The sequence below is a fragment of the Zea mays genome, chromosome 5 (assembly GCF_902167145.1).
Source record: "Zea mays cultivar B73 chromosome 5, Zm-B73-REFERENCE-NAM-5.0, whole genome shotgun sequence".
Lineage (NCBI taxonomy): Eukaryota > Viridiplantae > Streptophyta > Magnoliopsida > Poales > Poaceae > Zea > Zea mays.
Window position 1 is genome coordinate 134,063,502 of NC_050100.1, and position 20,201 is coordinate 134,083,702.

Sequence of the window (20,201 nt, forward strand, 5' to 3'; positions counted from 1 at the left end):
CGGGGCCCATTACCATGGGCCGAATCCCACATGGGCATCCCAGGGCGGTGACGACGTGGGAGACCCGTAGACTTCGACAAAGCCTTCGTCTTTCAATCTGAGGGCGAACGGGACCGCATAGGTCTCTGTCCGATCGGCGCCTTCGGCTTGTTCTGACGCGTTCTGTGGATGTGGCCTTCATCTGCGCGATGGGAAGGCAAAGTCGTAGAGCAAAGGGTAGCATGTTCGCCTTCGCCCCACATTTGCCCTCCAAGGGACCAGTTTGACTAAGTCAGCTGGCGCCGAAGACCGCCGCTAGATGGTGAAGACGCTGCCCTTGCTCGAATTGGTCCCGCGAGGGTTTTTAAAATGTGACCGTTGATGGACGTGTTACTGTTGGACCGTGTGTTTCCCGAGGCGTTGCGTCGTGCCTATAAAAAGCCGACCACGGCCGGGTCTGTTTCCATCTTTTGTTTGCGCTATAGAAAACCCTAGCTTTTGCAAACTTCTTGCCTGCCCTCCTTGCTCTCCCGCTTCAGAAATCTGGCCCGTGTCAAGCAGACTGCGCGCCACCGCCGACTGTACGTAGCAATGTCCTCTTCTTCGTCTACTGCAAGTGTGTCGTCGGCCATCCCGTCGTCCGAGGATACTTTGAGTGATTTGGCGATGATGGAGTTGCAGCCAGGCCATATCGTGGATTTTGGCACTTCGAGGATTTCCTCGGTCCTCGTGCTAGAGATGCAGCGGCTCGGATACTTTGGTGACGGCGTCGGGCGGGTTTTGGGTGCAGAGGAGATCCCTGAGCCTGAGGGTGAATTGGTTGTGTTTGAGGCCTTTTTCATCGCCAGCCTTCGTCTCTCGGCACATCGCTTCGTGGCGGAGGTGTTGCGGAGGTTCGAAGTGCAGGTCCACCAGTTGACGCCTAACGCCATGGTTGAGCTGGCGAAGTATGTTTGAGCAGTTGCTTCTTACGGCGGGCAGCCGTCTGTGGAGGTCTTCACCAAGAATTATTGCCTGCATTGTCAAAAAAGGAAAATAGGAAATAAGATTGCACAATTTGGATCATGCACCTTCACGCCGAGGACCTGAAAGACTTCGGCGGAAGTCGTGGAGATAGTCCCTTGTGCCAGGAACAAGTGGGGCAACTGGTGGGATTTTTGGTTCTATGTGTCTTGCGGTGAAGTCGAAGACCTGTCTGGCCTCCCTCTGGTCATTCTATGCTCTCACTGTTATGTGGCGTTCCCTCGATTCGAGGTGGCGGAGGATGACGAGGATGAAGGGGCCCTTCGGTACGCTGCCCGCTTGAGTAGCAGGCGCGATTTGGTTGAGGAATTTATCGGCTATGGAGTGTGGCCCTTGGCACACAGCTAGGTACTGGGCGAAGTGTGCTCCCACCGGATGGCGACCCTGGGCGACCGGTTGGTGCAACGTCCTGCCTTTGTTGTGGATTTACGGGGTCGGAACCCAGCTTCATTTGTGCGCGAAGTGGAGGCCGAGGCCGCGAAGATTGTAGGAAGATATGTGCCGAAGACTGAGACCCTGTAGAGTTGGGATATCCGCGGTTTGAATGTTCGGTTGAACCGCGTTTTTTAGTTGAACCGTCTGCCATATGTTGGCTACCCAGGGGACGATGATGCCGATGATGCTGACCGCCAGGGAAAAAGGTGGTGGCAGCGGTTGACGAAGGCCCTTCACGGGGAGCAGTGCCGGCTGCGACCGCCAAGAAGAGGAAATTAGGTACAACATCTGAGGGGTTGGGGGCTTCCGATCGTTTTGCTGTGGATTTATTGGAGACCTGCGCAGCTCCCGGGGAGACGATGTCTTCGCTCGAGCTCCGGGAATCTTCCACGCGAATGCTGAAGGTTACCGGGGGTTGCTGGCCTAGGAATGTTCCGGTCCCCCGGGCGGCCGCCGAGGACATGTGTACATCTTGATTAGCTCGTGAGATGAAGATTTTTCCTTACAAACGGAATGTTGTTGCTGTTGTATCGGCAGTGATGGAGAAGGATCGCCAAGACGCGCTGCGGAAACGCTAGGCGTTCGAGAGGGTCAGGGACCCACGCCGCGAGGTCAAGATGGCGTGAGGGAGCGTGAAGTCTACCACCCCGGCTCCAGCAAGCCTCCGCCTGGCGCAAAGTCTGCCGCCCCCGGCTCCAGCAAGCCGCTCCTTGCCGCGCCCACACAGGAGAGAAGGCCTCCATCGCCGCCGCGTACTGCAGAGACGGAAGTGGGTGGGCCGAGGTCTCCATGGATATTTCAGTGGAGGACTATCTTGTGAGCGGGGTCATGATTTTCGATGCCCATACAGGGCGAGGACCTGTCGGTGAGTTTTTTCTTAACGGGGTCCGGGTGTCTGACGTGACTATGGTGTAGGGTCAGAGGCTGGGCAACTGGCTGTTGTCCTGGCGCCGACGCCGGTTGGGTTAGTGGCCGTGGCGGCTAGGGCGAAGGGGTCTTCAAAGGACCCATGGTCCAGGTTTTGCGCTAGCGATGAAATTGCTTCGGCCACCGCCGCTACGGACGTGGCTAGCTCAGTTGCGCAGCAGCTGAAGCATGTGAGTAATCTTTGCCTTCAGGAGTTTGCTTTTCTTTTATGACTTCGAATTTGACAGTTTTTTATGCCAGACGGCCGCCTTCGCCGAGCACATTGTGTCGGGGGCCCTGACCTCGGAGTTTGCTGCCGAGAGGCGATGGCTCGAGGGGAGGATTGAGCACCTCCGGACGTAGCACACTGAGGCTGTGCGAGACAAATCAGCCGTGGAAAACAAGAGCCGCAACCTGGTGGAGAAGTCGTCGGCTACGGAGGCTGAAAAAGAGGACCTCGGCCGCCGACTGGCGGCGGAAAAGGAGGATGCGAACAGGGCCCGCGCGGAGGCCCAGACTGCCCGTGCCGAGGCCAACCTCGCCCGTGCCAAGGCCAACCTCGCTCTCCAACGTGCTACTGAGGCGGAGTCGGGCCACAGGAGCCTGTGTGGCTATCTAGACAAAGAAGAGGCCTCCACCCGCACAGGGGTCGACCGAGCACACACATTGCTCGTGGACGCGTACCGCCCCCTTTGTTGCATCTGGTGAGGAGGTGGGCCTCCGCTTTCTCGGATGGCTGCAGGAGGAACTGGAGCTGCTTCCGGTGATCGTGATGAGTCTCATGTCCTTTGCCTCGCTCATTACCTGTGAAGGGGCTATGAATGCCTTGTCCCATGAGGGATGCAGGCACGTCGAAGTCTTTGACCGATCCGACGAAGACTTCGACCGCGGAATTTTCTAGGTCGAAGACGAGGTGCTAAAGTGGTCCGCTGGGGCGCTTTACGATAGGATGTGGGGCCCTCACGTCCGTGATACTGTCTGGGAAAGGTCTAACCGGGCGATGGAGCAGGTGCGTGACCGTTTTTTAATAAATAATATGTATTTATATTTTGTGGTATTTCTGTAGATGGCGAACGATGAAGAAGTCGATGACTTCGGAGGCCTGGAAAGCACGGTGCCCTGGTAGAAGATGCAAGGGCAGGGATCGGGGAGCAACCGGTGCCACCGACTGGTCCTGGCGAGGACCCCGTGGCAGCCGCCGCGTCGGCTAGTGAAGACACTTCGGTGGCAGCCGCACCGGCTGCCGAAGACCCTGCAGCGCCGGCTGCCCCTTCGTAGGTGGCGGGATCGAGTTAGGGGTGTTGGATGTAGGACTTTATTTTTGTGATACTGAAAGTCGGTTGCTGCGCAAGTTCTGACGTCTGGGCCTGCGCAAGCAACCCCTACTGATGATACTAATTTTGTGGCGGCTGCGAGTGCAATGCCTGTTAATGAAAATTTGTCTGGTACGGAAACCGGGTCTTGGTCATCTGATGGGGGTGAGTTTGGGAGCCTGTTTTCGTGGACGGAGGAGTCTTCGGCTGAGGATTTGGATTATTTTGCTGCGTTGGGTGTGGCCGCGGCAGAGTCCGCGTCGCGGCTGGAAGCGCGTGTGTGGCAGAACCGCCCGAATTATTCCAGCTTAAGTGCCTAAGTCACGCCTCAGGGGCCGTAACACACTTAAATCGGAATAACCCGTCAGTCCCTCAGATCTAGTCTGATAGAGCCACTTAACCAGGATCAAATTCCACAATCTCACTCAAAGGTGAGTCACACAAGAAATACAATAAAACAGGAAAACCTCAAATTAAGTACTGAGTTATTACATAAATCGGAGTTTTCGAGTAGCAAATAAAGTTCACATAATAAAGTGCAGCAGATAATCGATGTCGTCGGTATTGAGGAAATGGGCAAGGCCTAGCCGACTACTCCTCGTGCTCCTCTCCTGCCGGAGCAACATCCCACTCGACCGTCCAACCCAGTGGCAGGGTGGTAGGCCAAGTCACACCATCAACCATTTCCTGAATGGTACCTGCAAAAATTATGCCACAAGCAAGGCTGAGTATATTAATACTCAGCTAGACTTAACCGGTGTGAGGAGTCTACTCCTCTACCTCTAGACTATGCAGCTGTTTGGCTGAGGGGTTTGGTTTGCCAAAAGCACTAGCTGTTTCTAAAATCAGTTTTTTTTGCTTTTCAAATTCTATCATCATTAACTTAGCTAGGTTTGCTCCTTCTAAGCATACATGGTAACAATCATTTACTTCAATCAACAAGTTATCTCATGTAACCACATTTCACTTCTTACTCAATGTAGTACAAGGGGTCAAGCAGTCTCATTAGCTGCGAGAAGCAGACGATTCGAATCGAGTTTTAACCTTGCAAGGTAAATCTAAACACACGGCATGTCGGGGTACTCCGACCCCACACATGACAACTGTCCCCATCGATTCCCCGTTCGCGTCCAGGCCTCACCGCCTTGGCATACAATGCTCCACTGACCCCGGCTGCCGCCGTGCAGTGACCGCACTTGTACCCACCATAGCTAGCATGGGAGACCCAGTCTCAGGTCGCATGAGGGATAAAGTCCACGCCCGGCTTCAATCAGGTACTAGGTTTACCGGTTACCATTTTTCCCGGCATGTGCTTAGTACGTTCAAAAGCTTGACTCAGGTATCCACACATTAATCCTTAATTCCTTTTTCCCGTCTCATGGACAAGGCATCCTCCCTGGATCCAAGTCCATAGACTAACATATATCCCGTTATCAAGATGAATACAATCAATTCCTGACCTCGCGCGAGTGCTAGAAAAATCACTCGACTTCTACCGAGATCCTGATTAGCAAGCAGCTACTCGACCTAGCATACTAGTATTCATCTCAAAAAGGAATCCTAAGTTCATGCAACTAGAGGTTTCAAGCAACTCATACACTTAAGTGCACATTGCAATCCTACAAGCATTAAGTGTAGTAAAGTAGCATATAATAATATGGTTATGCATAAAACCGGGGCTTGCCTTCAATTGCTGGGGCTGCGGGGAGATCCTCAATAGCAGCCTCTGGTGGTTTATCTTACTATGGACTTAGCTAATTTTTGGTTGCCCATTATCACATGATTAGGGGTTGTTCATGAATTATTTGGAAAATGCCTTATTATCACTTTATATTTATTTTCCTTACTTAAAAAGTTGGGCTGAGGTGTTCTTTTTTTTGTAGTGGGGCTCTGGTGGTTGTAAGTCCACTGGATTTTTATTACTCATTTTGGTTATAGTTTTGCATCTCTAATAATTGATTTTCAGTCCGAATAAGGCTAAATAAAACATTTTAATTTAAAACTGGTCTGAACTAATGGTCTCTGTATTTTTCCTAGGTTCTCTGTTACATAAGTAAACTAGGAAAAATAATTTTACTCACTGTTCACCAATTTCTAATGCCTTTCTGGTTTTTTCTAAGTTTTGGGCAAAATAGCTTTAAATGAATATCTACATCATATTTTCTAATGCTGGGGTTCCTACTATTTTTAAACAGTGTCTAAATGAGGTTTGAACATCTACAAATTTTCTTAAGTTCAGCACAAAAGAAAAACTAATTTTCCTTTATTAAATTAGGTTTGCTAAGTTTCTGTTTTTAAATTTTAAACTCTAAAATTTAGAACAGAAAGCATAGGGTTTATCATTTTTAAATGATAGTTCATAATATTCAGGAGCTAGCAAAATTAGTTTGACAACTTTTTATTAAATATTCATCAAGTTATGGGTTTTCTAAGTTCTCTGGTCATTTTAAAAGATTAACAGAATTGGTTAATTGGAAATCCACTTTGCACTGGGGTCCCTGGCGGGTTTTTAAGTTTTCTTCGTGGATCAGTCCTTAGGCTACTATTCACATGAGTCACTGACGTTACAGAAAACCCCTCGGGTTCTACAAATCCTAACCCGAGGTCCTTCTTCTAACTTAAACAGTAACCGCGGCGGAAGAAAGGGCGGAGGGGCTTACCGGCGGCGAGATGGCTCCGGTGAAGTGGTCGAGGACGTAGGGGAGGTCTCGGGGATCACAACGGTGTGCGGGTCGCCGTCGGAGATGGCCAGAGTCGGTCGGTCCACGCGCGCAGGCGAGGATGCTCGTCGGCGGAGAGGAGTCCGGCCTGGTCGCGGCGAGATAGAGCAATTGGATGGGTCAGAGAGGTTCACGGGGTGCCAGAGAAGATATGGGTGCAAGGAATTGGTCGGAGACTCACCGGTTAGCTCGGTCCACGCGCGGCGGCGGAAGACCGAAGTCCGGTGAGGTCGATCTCGGGCCTCCGGTGAAGTCCGGCCTGGTCCGAGGGCTTGGCGAGCTTCACGGGCTACTAGTGGAGCTAGCCAAAGCACTGGCTCGACTCGAGGGTGGCTGGAGTGGGCTGGCCACGGTGGCCGAAGCTCTAGCGGCAATGGCGGGCGGAATTGAGCTCGCCGGAGCTAAGGGAAGGTGGCCGACCGGTGCTAGTGAGTGCGGGGCGAAGTGGGGCGCGCCTGGGAAGGCTTTATAGGCACGGCGCGGTGCACGGGCGGTCGTGGACTGGCGAGCGCGCGCGGGCGTCCACTGGGAAGCGCGGTGCGCGAACGGGCGTGAACCGGGGGTGTCAGCCACGGTCGAACACGTGTTCCCGTTGCCTCTGCCCATGTTCAAGCGCTGGTTGGGTGCAAATCTTCGCGAATTTGGGCAAGATCGCTGTGAAGGATTTGTTCACCTGACCATGCTTTGTCTTTTGTGTATGGACGTCGCGCGGTTTTAGGCTAGGGACAGGGAGTTGTAGCGTCACCAAGGTGCCAGTGTCAGAATGCCTGGTCCCGAGGTCAAACTGCGCCAAAACCGTGTCAAATGAATTTGGTTTGAGTTCAAACTTTTCCAGGACGTGTTCAAGGAAATTTGGTACAACTTTGATATTTGGATCTCCTAGTTTTGAGTTTCGAAAAACAGAGAACGCAGATGATCTTTGGGAAGAGGTCTGAAATTCAGAAATTCAGGAATCTGAATTTCTCCAAGGGTTCATAGCTCAAGGGCAGATTTGGGGATTTATTTGAGTTATTTTGGCTAAGCTTTCTCAACCTTTCTTGTTGCTTATTAAATATACTTTAATTTTTATAATTGTCTCAAGTCATAATTTTAAATTTTTCATACCCTTTTCCTTATTTTCTTGAATTTTTGCTCATGGGGTTTACTTAGAGTTTTTATTAGGGTTACATATTCTTACCTTTTTAAAAGTCTCAATTGTTTTGATCATGATACTTTTAAGAATATGCTTGGTGAATTCCTTCTTACTTAAGTTAATTTGATGCTCATGCTTACTTTGGTTCACATAAAATAATGGTTCTTGGTTTGGCATTTGAGATAAACCCTAGGTGACACTAGGGTGTCACAGCGTGGAGCATTCGATTCCCCGGCTGAGGCGAGGACTGGGGAGTCCCGCCGGCGAAGGGTGGTGGTGAAGCATAATGTTGGTGGTACGTCGTGAAGTAATAGGCGTCGTCGGATGGGGATGGAACGAACCCGCCTTCGGCTAGATCGGGATGGCCAGCTAGATTTGTTGTCTTCGTCGTCTGGGACATGTATTGGGGAGGGGGATCTGCGGAGTCTATTTGAGGGTGAGGAGTTGAGAATGATGTTGTTTAATTTTCGTGAGGCAGGCCTTATCCCGAAGGCTGAGCCAATGTAGCGTTTATGCTGCCCTCGCTCTTGTATTGCGGTAGTGAGTGAAAACGTTGCCCTCCCCCGGCTCGCGATAAAGAGGAAGGGCAACAAGATGCGGTAGGTATTTATTTGTGCAATGTGGCCGGTGGCCTTTTGCTGTGTGTATGTAAACTATGATATTGTTTGTTGTGAATTGAGATGGGGACTTCGCTTGCTGCGGCAATGTGAGGGTGCCGAAGACACGTGTTTGGTTGTATTCGTAGGTGGTTTTGTTTGACTATGTCAGACAACAGCGATCGTAACGTACCCTGCACCATTAGGGTGATGCTTGGCCTTCGGCGCACGTGTAGTGTGTATCCGGCTGCACCCTTGGGTGGCTTTTGCGCAGATGCCTGTTAGTGAAGGCTTCGTATCATGCACTTGTTGTGCTTGTCCGGCTGCACGCTTAGGCGACTTTTGCACAGATGTCTATTAGTAAAGACTTCGTGTTGCGCACTTGTTGTGCTTGTCCGGCTGCACCCTTAGGTGACTTTTGCACGGATGTCTTTTAGTAAAGACTTCGTGTTGCACACTTGTTGTGCTTGTTCGGCTGCACCCTTAGGCGACTTTTGTACGGATGTCTTTTAGTAAAGACTTCGTGTTGCGCACTTGTTGTGCTTGTCCGGCGCACCCTTGGGCGAATTTTGCACGGATTTGTCGCACGCGAGGGTAGTCTGTGCTACCTGTCACAGTGACCTCGTATATGTCGAATGTCAAAGGCCATCGTAGCGGTCTTTTTTGACACTTTTGGTAATGGCGCATGGAGTTTTTTGTGGGGGTTTTTCGTTGGTATATTACATGGCGTCGCCTCGTTAAAAACCTCACCCTCGGGAGGAAAAGAGTGCGAACCTAAATAACATAGTTTGGAGAATTACAAATGCGCTTAAATAAAAATTTTGCGAAGACTATCGATGTTCCATGAGAGTTCTAGGTCTTCGTCGGATGATGCTGCTAGCCTATAAGCACTGGGGGACTCCTTTGTCTTGATTATGTATGGCCCCTCCCACTTCGGCTCGAGCTTGCCTGGGACTCTGTTCGGGTGGTCCTTACGAGTACGAGGTCCCCTTCTCTGAATTCTCTTGGGACGACTGTGTTGTCACCCATGCTTTGGTCTAGACCTGGTACTTGTTGAGGGCCTGCAGGGCGAGAACGTGGTCTCCGTCGATGAGATCCTTGGAGGTTGGTTTGTCGACTTCGGGGATGGCTAGCTTGTTTGTTCGGGGGGACCTGTGCTTTAATTCTTGCGGCGTCATTACTTTGCATCCATACATCAAGCGGAAGGGTGTGAACCCGGTTGCTTGGCACTCTGTCGTATTCAGGGCCCATAAGACTTCGAGTAATTGGTCGTCCCATTTGCCCTTTTTGTCGTCAAGGAGCCTTTTCTTGTTGGCGCTAAAGATCTTGCCATTGGCGCGTTCGACGACACCGTTGGATTGTGGGTGGTACACAGAGGCAAAGACAGGCTTGGTGCCGATGGAACTGCATAATTCCTTGAAGTCTTGGCTGTCAAACTGTTTGCCGTTGTTGATGGTGAGTTCGGATGGGACTACGAAGCGGCAGACAATGTTTTGCCAGAAGAATTTTTGGGCGGTCTTCAATGTTATCGTGGAGACTGCTCTGGCCTCAATCCACTTTTTGAAATATTCAACGGTGATGAAGGTGAACTTGAGGTTCCCTTGAGATGTAGGCAGTGGTCCAACGATGTCCAGCCCCCATCGTTGAAGTGGCCATGTGTGTGCGATGAGCTTGGTGAATTGCGAAGGGTTGCCTTAGCGAGGAGAGAACTTCTGGCATGCTACGCATGACCTGGTGACTCGGTAGGCTGTGCAGATTATTGCGGGCCAGTAAAATCCCTGACGGATCACCTTGGCTGCGAGGGCCCTCGGTTCTAAGTGTGAACCACAGGTTCCACTATGGACTTCATGGAGGATTTCTATGACATTAGTTTCGGTTATGCATTTCAGCATGGGCTGGCTGATTCTCTTTTTGTACAGCTAACCCTCGACTATTGCGAAGTCCCTGCTTCTGTGCTTTAGTTGTTTGGCCTCATTGTGGTCGGTTGAATGGTAGTGGCCTTGCAGGTATAGTGTTATTGGGGCTCGCCAGTCTTCGGCCATGATGAGGTTGACAATTCTGTGGCCTTCGGCGTCCTGAGTTATTTGCAAACCTTCGGGGTTGCGAACGGCTATCGTGCCGATGACGTGGTAGAACACGTCGGAAGGCAGGGCCTCGCCCTTGGTTGTTGCTTTGGCCAACGTGTCGGCCTCTTCGTTCTTGTTGCGGTCGACATGTTGTAGGGTGAAACCCTTGAACTGTTTCTCGAGGCTGCGGACGGCAGTGAGATATTGCATGAGCACATGCTTTTTTGCTGAGTACTCCTTTTCGATCTGGCCGGCGACGACCTTGGAGTCTGTCCTGATTATGCACGTGGTGACACTGAGGGCTCGTAACTTGCGAAGTCCTAGGATGACAGCTTTGTACTCTGCTATGTTGTTAGTGCACCTATCGAACTCTAAAGCAAAGCTGAGGCGCGTTGCGTATCTGTAATTGATGCTGGTGGGTGACGTGATAATTGCTGCGGTGCCTGCCCCCACATGGCACCATGCGCCATCGCAGTGGATGGTCTAGACTCTTCCCGAAGACTCCTCTTGTGGTCGTACAGGTCCTGTCCAGTCGACGATGAAGTCGGCCAGGACCTATGATTTGATCGTCGTTCTGGGTTCCATGGTGATGTGGTACCCGGATAATTCAGCTGCCCATTTGGCAATTCTGACAGATGCCTTAGGGTTCCTGAACAATTCTCCCAGACCCCTGTCCAAAGTGACCCGTACTTTGAATGCCTCAAAGTAGTGTCGGAGCTTGCGCAAAGCCATGACAACTGTGTATGATATTTTTTCGAGTTCAGTCATGTTGCACTTAGAAGGCGTGAGGACTTCGGAGACATAGTACACTAGGCACTGCTGACTTTTGCCCTTGCTGTCCCGCTCTTGGACTAGTGCTGCACTGACTGCACATGGTGAAGCCGCAATGTAGAGAAGCAGCGGTAGCGAAGGGTCGGGACTTGTGAGCGTGGCTAGGTCGGACAAGTGTTGTTTGAGCGACTCGAAGGCCGCCGCTTGCTCTGGTCCCTAAGCGAATTCTTTTGCACCACGCAATGTTTTGAGGAAGGGTAGACTCCGCTCTGCGGATTTAGAGATGAATCTGTTCAGGGCGACCAATCTGCCTGTCAGTCGCTGGACGTCCTTGGTGGACTACGGAGGTGCCATGTTTAAGATTGCCTGTATTTTTGTTGGGTTGGCTTCAATCCCTCGGTGCGATACTAGGTAACCAAGTATTTTCCCTAGCGAACTCCAAAGACACACTTCTCAGGGTTGAGCCAGAGCCGTGCATCGCTCATGTTGGCGAATGTTTCTGCGAGATCGGTCAGGTGATCCTCTTTGTTTTTGCTAGCGACGACATTGTTGTCCACGTAGGTGAAAATGTTGCGGCCGACTTGGCTTTCGAGGACCCTCTTGGCGAGGCAAGAAAAGGTGGATCCAGCATTCTTGAGTCCCTTTGGCATTCTTACAAAGCAGTATGTGCCGAAGGGTGTGATGAAGCTTGTGCTTGTCTTGTCCTTCTCTTTCATGAAAATCTGGTGGTACCCGGAGAAGCAATCAAGGAGTGACATGACTTCGCAGCCTGCTGCGCTATCGACTATTTTCTCGATCTGTGGCAAGGGGAAGTTATCCTAGGGACAAGCCTTATTGAGGCTTGTAAAGTCTATGCACCTGCGCCACTTGCCGCTCTTCTTTTGCACCATGACCACGTTGGCGAGCCATGTGGGATAAGCGATTGGCTCGATGAATTTGGCTTCTAATAGGCGGTGCACCTCAGCCTTGGCTGCTTCAGTTTTCTCATCGGACATTTTTCGAAGTCGCTGCTTTTTTGGGCGCACCGAAGGGTCGATGCCCAGGCTGTGCTCGATGATGGAGCGGCTGACCCCGACCAGATCGAGGGCAGACCAAGCGAAGACATCCTTGTTTCGGGAGAGATAGGAAATGAGTTTTTCCTTGTCTCGCGAGGTCAGGTCTTTGCTTATTATAACCATTTGCCTGGGCATTGCCGGGTCAAGGGGTACCGCCTTTGTTCCGTCGTTGCTTTGGAGTTGCGCTTTGACTTTTTCGTCTACGTTCGGCCGACTGCTTTCAATGTCTTCGTGCTTTGTAGTGAGGCAGTGTATGTTCCGCTACCCTGGAACGAAGTCATTTTCAATGTTGCGCGTTGTTTGCAGGTTGCCATAGACAGTGATCACGCCTTGCGGACCTAGGATTTTCATGCAGAGGTAGAGTCCGTGAATGGCCGCCTCAAACTTGTTGATCGATCCCCGACCCATTATGGCATTGTATGGATAGATCATGTCGACAATGTTGAAAGTGACCTGCTCACTTCGCACATTGGGTGCTGCACCAAATGACAAGGGGAGCTCGATCTTGCCGACGGGGAAGGTGCCCTTGCCACCGAAGCCAAATAGGGGATTGTCTGTAGGTTTGAGTAGGTTGTGGCTTATTCCCATGTGATCAAAGGCGTGCAGGAAAATAATGTCAGCTTGACTGCCATTGTCGACCAGCACTTTGTGTAGATCCCAGCCTGCTACACTGCAATTGATCACCAAGGCGTCTGCGTGAGGAGCGCTGAGTAAGTCGATGTCTCTGGCGTCGAAGGTGAGCGGTACATGGGACCACTTCGTCTCCACTACTGGGCCAGTGAGGGCGACATGGTCCATGCTTCGGTAGTGGTCCTTTTTCTGCCGCTTCGTGTCGAAGTCCACGCTCGATCCCCAGTGATCATATGGATGACTCCCCGATATGGTGGTTCGGCGAAGTCCTCCTGTTTGGGTGCTTGTGGGTGGTGGTGGTGTGGTGGATTTTGGTGATGTGGAGGCGGTGGTGGTAGGACCTGGACCTCTTGGTGCTGGTAAGCGTGGTTGGTTGGATGCTGGATTTGCTCGTTGTGGTAGGGTTGTTGTTGATGGTATGTGTGCGCTACTACCCTCTGGTTGTCGGTCGGTTGTGCTCTGGACATTCTGTCCTTGGTGGCCATGGTCTCTGGACAATCCTTGTCGGGTGAGCACAGTCTTCACCGTGAAACAAACAGAAGAATCTGCGTGGCTGTTGTGTCCGTCCGCGGCCTCTTCCCCTTATGTCGTTGTCGCGGCCTTGGGGGTGGTATTCCTGACGACGGGTGGTCTCTTCGGCTGGCTGCTGGTTGGCAATGTTTTGCACCTGATGATGATTGCGGTTGTCCCGGCCGAAGTCTGGCTGCGCTATCTAGGTTCTGCTGGGCTGTGGAGGGTCCTTGGGCTTCCTCTGAGACTCAACCTTGCGTTGATGGAGCTCTTCGGACCTGGCATACTTCTCAAATAATCGGTATAGCTCTTGTAGATTCTTGGGTGGGTCCCTGATGCAATGACTATACAGGACACCAGCCCGAAGACCGCTGATGCTGTAATGGATTGCGATGTGGTGGTCAACTGATGGCAGTTGTGATTTGAGCGTCAGGAATTTCCTATATTACTCGCGAAGGGTTTCCTTCTCTTGCTGCTTGCAGAGAGATAACTCGGCCAGGGCGTCTGTGTCAGGTCGGTACCCCTTGAAGTTGAGCAGGAACTTGTCGCGAAGCCCTTTCCAGGAATTAATGGACAGTGGCGGTAACCTGGTGTACCAAGTCAAGGTCGGGCCTTCGAGTGCGATGATGAAGGATTTGTCCATTGTGGCGTCGTCCCCTCCGGACGATGTGACGGCTACCTGGTAGCTCATGATGTACTGAGCCGGGTCGGTACTGTCATTGTATTTGGGGTAGGTGTCGGCCTTGAAGTTGGCGAGCCAGGGCGATGCTTGGAGTTGTGGAGCCAGGGGGCTTCGTTCGTCGAGGTAGTTGATCCCCTGAAAAGCTACGACTAGTGGGATGAAAGGGTCGCGCTGTGGTATGAATGGGTCTCCGGCCTGGGCATACTGCTGGAGAGGTGCGGGCGGGCCGCGTTACAGATTGTACTGGCCTTCGCCTTGCATGAGCGCGATCTCTTGTTCGAGCTCCCGAGCTCTCTGCTCCTCATCTTGTATCATCTGGCGCACCTTGGCTTGCATGGTGACTCGTTGACGCTTGGCTTCGAGGATTTCTTTCTGCTTCTGGAGGTGGTGGTTTTTGATGCGCAGAGCTCATAGCTTTAGCTAGTCTTTGGCTGAGATGTCGATGACTTCTCCGTCCTCTATGGTGACTTCGCCCTCTGGTGGAGCGGAGCCTGGCGGTGGTGCTTGGGGCGCGTCTTCGGAACTGTAAGTGCGTACAGTGCCGTCGGGGTGGGGTGGTCTTCGTACTGCCTTTTGCTGTTGACAGCGTCGTCTTCGAAGGACTCTTGGTGGGTGGCGTCCGCGAGGGCCTTGCCTTTCTTGTTCGCCAGAAGCGCTGCCTTCACAGCGTCGTCGATGGATGGGGCAGCCTTCGAATTAGCTCGCTTGGGGGCCATCGCGGGTTGTTTTTCGTAGCCCGAACGGTGGGCGCCAAATGTTGGGAACCTGTCCGCCTGGGCATGTTAATCCAACAGGGAAATAGAAAATGTGCTTGTAAGGTTTAGTATGGAATGCCAAAAGCTTTTTTCCTCCCTGTAGCGGGCACTGTACGGGGGTATTTATAGGTACTCGAGTAGCCGCCTGTCCCTTCCAAAGACGTTTATGCCCTCAAGTACCCGGTTTATCCCTAAAATATTCCCACGAGGGGAGGTTACAGGCAGTCATTACGGTTAACCCTATTACAGACATGACCATTATCGCGCTTGTCCTCGCAGGGCCCATTACCATGGATCGAATCCCACATGGGCCTCCCAGTGCAGTGACGACGTGGGAGACCCGCAGACTTCAATAAAGCCTTCGTCTTGCAACCCGAGGGCGAAGCGGACCGTACAGGTCTCCGTCTGGTCGGCGCCTTCGGCTTGTTCTGACGCGTTCTGTGGATGTGGCCTTCATCTGCGTGATGGGAAGGCAAAGTCGTAGAGCGAATGGTAGCGTGTTCGCCTTCGCCCCAACAGAGACGAGGGAGGAGCTCGGCTGGGCGCTCGTCCATGGGAGACTAGAAGGAGGGAGTGTGGCCATGGAGGAGCAGAGGCCAAGGGAGTAGAGAGGGAGTGCTGGCGATCTGGGAGACCGCGGCACGCGAGGAACAGGAAGATGAGCGTCGCCTAGAAAAATATCAAGGCCCGCGGTGGCTGAAGGATAAGGATCGGCTGGATATTTTCTCCTTTGTTATTTCCTTTTTTACACACTAATCCATATATATATTTATGCTCTCAGATTTGAATCTAGTACCAGGGTATAAATGAGGTTTAATTTGGTCAAACCAAATTGACATTGCCAACTACATAGGAGATTTCTCTTGATATAACTGAGACCCGATAAATTCATTTGCTACCTGAATGCTCAGAGTAGAGCAAGAAATAACGGACCAGACCATGTCATTATCTTCGAACACGATTTCTCAGATAACACACGGGGTCAAGATTATTTTGAACTGAAAACTTTATTCGTTGAATTCTAAATGAATTTGTTTGAGGAAAAATTTACAATGCTGAGTTTTAGCCAGATGTTGACGGATCAAACCAAACGATATTGGATTCGTTGTTTCAGAAGATTACTAAAGTATGAATTTTATAAAAATAAATTAGTGACAATTTAGACAGATGGAGACAGACACGATATCAAAATCGTGATATTCGAAGATGATTAAAATTTAGTGCCCATGTTATTCACCGCTATCACGTGTTAAAGTCCGCACTCGTGGTCGAGCAGACGATAAACACCTCGGGTGTTACAATATAAGTACACAGTCATGTCATTCGGATTGACAAATGCACCAACTTTCTTTATGAACTTGATGAATAGTGTGTTCATGGACTACCTCGACAAGTTCGTAGTGGTGTTCATCGATGATATTCTCATATACTCTCAGAATGAGGAAGAACACGAGGAGCATTTGAAGATGGTATTGCAACGGTACGGAAGCATCAGCTGTATGCCAAGCTGAGCAAATGCGAGTTCTGGATCGGTGAAGTCCTATTCTTGGGTCATATCATAAACCGAGACGGATTAGCTATGGATCCGAAGAAGGTAGCATATATCCTGGACTGGAAAGCACCGAGAGATGTCCAAGGAATCAATAGTTTCATTGGAATGGTCGGATACTATCAGTGTTTCATTGAAGGTTTCTCTAAGATTGCTAGACCAATGACAGCCCTGCTAGCGAAGAAGGTTGTATTCAAGTGGACCCCAGAGTGGCAAGGGTCCTTTGAAACATTGAACAAGAAGTTGACTACAACACTTGTGTTGATTCTACCATATGTTCATAAGCCATTCTCAGTGTATTGTGATGCTTCATACATTGGTCTGGGATGTGTGTTAATGCAAGAAGGGAGAGTAGTGGTGTACTCGTCCCGATAGATGAAGATTCATGAGAGGAATTACCCCACACATGACCTAGAGTTAGCAGTAGTGGTTCATGCACTGAAGACCTGAAGGCATTATCTATATGGGCAGAACTGTGATATTTATACAGACCACAAGAGTCTCAAATATATATTCACTCAATCAGAGTTAAACATGAGGCAGCGAAGATGGCTGGAGTTGATCAAGGACTATGAGCTAGAGATACATTATCACCCAGGCAAAGCTAATGTGGTTGCAGATGCTTTGAGCAGGAAAAGCCAAGTCAACATGATGGTCGCTCCTCCGAAGCCATATGAACTAGCAAAGGAATTCGATAGGCTGAATCTCGGATTTCTAAACAACACCCAAGGAGTGACAGTTGAGCTAGAGCCCACTCTAGAGCAAGAGATCAAGGATGGGCAGAAAGATGATGAGAAGATCAATGAAATTCGGCAGCTGATCTTAGATGGGAAAGGCAAGGATTTCTGGGAAGACGTGGAAGGCATGGTATGGTTCAAAGATAGGTTGTGTGTTCCTGACATTAAATTGATTCGAGAGCTAATTCTTAGGGAAGCTCATGAGACAGCTTATTCCATACACCCTAGCAGCGATAAGATGTACCAAGGCTTGAAGAAAAGATTCTCGTGGTACGGTATAAAAATGGAGATCGCAGAGTATGTTGCCATATGTGACAGTTGTCAGAGAATTAAGGCAGAGCATCAGAGGCCCGCAGGTTTGTTGCAGCCATTGCAGATTCCTAAGTGAAAATGGGATGAGATTGAGATGGACCTTATAGTCGGTTTGCCTCGCACTCGAGCCGGTTATGACTCCATCTGGGTAGTAGTGGACCTCTTGACAAAGGCCATTTAATACCAGTTAAGACCATGTCACACCCAGATTTAAGGGGTGAAGCCGGGTGCGTCTCATATGTGCGCCAAAGAAGAACAGCACACATAACAACCAAGTGTATAGAGATAAATGTCACAAACATAATTACATTGCGGAAGTGTCTTACAAAAATAAATGATAACAATAAAGCAAACTAATAATTATTTCTTGGCACCATAAAGCTAATTGGGAGACGCTACCTAGACAAGCTCGTACTCCTCGTAGTAGACATCCTCCAGGGCTACCTGCTCTTCACCTATGGGGGGTTTATATATCGCAAGGATGAGCTCACAAAAGATCATAGCTCAACAAGTTGTGGAGAATAATGTGCATGAACGTACCAAAGGTGGGAGCTCATGTGAAGTGTAAGGCTGATCAACAAATAATAGATAAAGCTGAGCATTGCTTTTATTAAGTTGGTCAAATTTTATTAGCAGTTACTAAATGTAAGTATATACCAAACCAGAGTAATAATAAATCAAAATTAATAATAAATCCACAATGCGATGCATATGACAAATTGAGTTTAATTCCATAAGTTAATCATGCGAGAGTCATAAGCTGCTCATGACCGCGAGCATGTCTAGTATGCCAGTTTTACACTCTGCAGAGGTTGTACCCTTTACCCACAAGTTATGCTACCCAGTTGCCAAGGGGTCTAGAAGTCCCATTCATCTCTACCGAGGAGACGAGTCAGGGTAACACTACAAGGCCTTTCCAAAGTTCCACTAGTTCGAGAAAATCTGATACAGATTTAGGGCGAAGGAAGCATAGGAATCCCTCATCTGGAAAGCTAAACAGACAGTACGACCCAAGAACCTCCCTATACTCTGCAGTGACGCCTCCTCACTTGCCCCTTTCAGGTAAGGTAGTCTCTCTCTAGCTTTCCTAATTACTTTGCCAAGGGCGTCCTATTCCACCCTTGTGGTGGCACTGTATTCTCAAGTTAAGCTCCATGTTCCAATTAACACAATAGTCTTATGATGAACAAAATAGAACAACAATAATAAAGCATGATCATGAATGATAATTATCTTAATACCCAAAACCACATATAGCAATAGCAGAGACTAGCCAAAAAGTTTAGTGGTAAACAAGGTATAAAGATGACCAAACTAGGGTGACCTATTGGGTCCCATTAAAATTAGGCCTAAGCATGCCAAAGTGATTACAGAGAACAATATTGGGTAAATAAAAGTGGTTAAGGGCACAACTTTCCTTCAACGAGCTCCTGCTCGTATTTTCCACCTGCTGAGTACCGGATCCTCGGTGGCTTGCTCGTCTACTCACAACAATACAAACAAATATGGTACAGGAGAAATTAACATTACACCAAACATCATAACAGAATGTATGATAATATTCTACGCATCATAAGTAGACCACTGGTTCAAGAAACACTAAATTCGGAGTTATAATTAACAAGTTATGATTTTCTAAAGGTTTTAGGTGTTAGATGTAAAACAATTCAAGTGTATAATTCTAACCTATATTTCATAACAAGATAAAGTTATCATGTGATAAACAATATTATTATGAATTTAATGCAACTGGAATGGGTCAAAAAGGAGTTAAAATGGATTAAATATGAATAAAACAAGTTTATGAAATTATTTCTATACAAAAAACATTTTCTAATTAATTTTTGAATTTCTCCAATGGCTCCGGACTGCGTACACAAATACCAGAGATTCCAGGGGTTGTTTTGTGAAGACCCGGGTATAACTGCAATTAGTTTACACTAGGAGAGGACTACAGGTTCATTTGGCAGTTTTACGAGGGCTTTTCGAATATATACTCGGCTGAAAGGTTATCTGCAATCCCAGATCGTTGGATCTTCCCTCGACCGCCCGGATTAGATCTGGTACCCAACCGAATCCATACCCAGATTTAGACGCTGGTGGATAAATCAGCAGATAAGATTTAATTACTCGTGATCCGATCGCAACCCTCGGATCCCAACCTAACGCACAGGGTTCAACATACCCACCCGAACGCACAAGGCAGACGGATCCAAAATCGACGGTCCTAGATTGACCTTGGCAGCTGATGCCTGGTGATCTAATCGTGGTCATTCGACAACGAATCGATGACCACCACGAGTCTCCCTCCCCAAGTCCGACTGAGGTGGTGGCGCGTCGGGTATCCTCGGCGATGGCGGCGGCAAAGCACCGCCCCGTCCCAATCTCGCAGCATCGGGCATAAACGGCTATGGCTAAACGCACGGGGAATCAAAGTAATTCGATTGGGAGAAGCCTTACCGACCGATTATGTCGCGGGTGAGGTCAGACACGCGGCGAGGCGGACAGCCGCAGAACGTGAACTCCGGCGAGAGATTCTATGGCGCTGTGTCACGATTCGCCCCAGGAAAGTTGTCGACAACCTTCCCCACGACCGGGCGAACCCTATTGGACACTCGCCAAGAGCTTAGTTGCACTTGGCCTAAAATTCCAGTGCGGCAGCCACCAACGGCTCCCTCTCTCTTAATTCTCTCGACCAGCGATGATTTGTGGGGGTGAAAGGTGGAACAAAAACCCTCGAGAGTCCACTATATGGCCTTCGGGAGGTCAGTTCGGTGTAACAACGCAACGACACTCGATTTCCCCGCAGTGCCATGTGCTTCGGTACCGTTCGTTGCGAGGAGAAGAACAGTAGCGCATCGGCTCACATGCGGGGCCCACTAGCCAGTGGGCGACTAGCCTGGCATGCACGTGTAGAAGAGGTAGGCAAACGTGCCCCACCCCACAGCGACCTAATTGGTGAACGGGAGCGGGCGAGGGGATCAGTGACTGCCCGGTGGGGCCGAGGAGTCGGTGCCGGGCTGGGCAGGC

The 20,201-nt window shown here is 49.8% G+C and overlaps 1 long non-coding RNA gene across 1 annotated transcript; it reads right to left on the reverse strand.

The window, feature by feature from the left end:
• Window positions 1-4,109: 4,109 nt before the first annotated feature.
• On the reverse strand, window positions 4,110-19,978 carry LOC109939534 (uncharacterized). Its single transcript, XR_002262003.1, has 3 exons — window positions 19,632-19,978; window positions 17,571-17,626; window positions 4,110-4,354 (listed from the first exon to the last, which is right to left on the reverse strand). It is a non-coding gene; the product is annotated as an uncharacterized lncRNA (long non-coding RNA).
• Between the last annotated feature and the right edge of the window lie 223 nt (window positions 19,979-20,201).